Below are 702 nucleotides of genomic sequence, written 5' to 3' on the forward strand. Positions count from 1 at the left end.
TTGCTTGCTTGCCTTCAATAGTTAGGTTAACGAACAGCAACATTTAAAAATAAATCACTGCCACATTGAAACCGAAATACAATGTAAAATTATTTGTCAGTCATAATAGAAATGCAAACTTCTGATGAGAAACTCGCAACGTCACGTTTTATTTCTGTTGTGGCAGTTTTCCTTTTAATTGCTTGTACACGCTATTGTTACTTAAGGCAATCAAAGGAAGTAGGGAAATACGGAAGCAACATCTCGAAGTAGAGACCTGCTGGAATTATACGAAAGTTTCTTAGCCAAACGACACAAAGCAGAGACGAGGATGCGACAACAAAAAATTACGATAAAAAAATCAAATGAAATAAAAACCGCCCTGCACAAATCCCATGGTCATCGAGTCAAAGCGGCCTCTGAAAAGGCTCGGCAACTCCTCGGCAACGGCGGAAAGACCTGGCCTCAGGAAATCCTTTTCATACGCATGCAAGAAGATTGTTCTTCGCAATCGAATTCCTTCCCTCATGCCTCCTTTGGACTTTTATCTATATCTCATTTACTTAACTTGTTTACTTCCGTCTATGATGGCTATTGCTACATCCGTTAACAAATAAAGGACTAAGGGAATAATTTTCGCTCTCTTGGAATGCAGTTATAGTTTCAAACTCACTCATTGGCTCCCTGGCGATGTATTGCTGTCTGCACTTGTTGCCGCACAGT

This window comes from Penaeus monodon, chromosome 34, assembly GCF_015228065.2.
Source record: "Penaeus monodon isolate SGIC_2016 chromosome 34, NSTDA_Pmon_1, whole genome shotgun sequence".
Taxonomy (NCBI): domain Eukaryota; kingdom Metazoa; phylum Arthropoda; class Malacostraca; order Decapoda; family Penaeidae; genus Penaeus; species Penaeus monodon.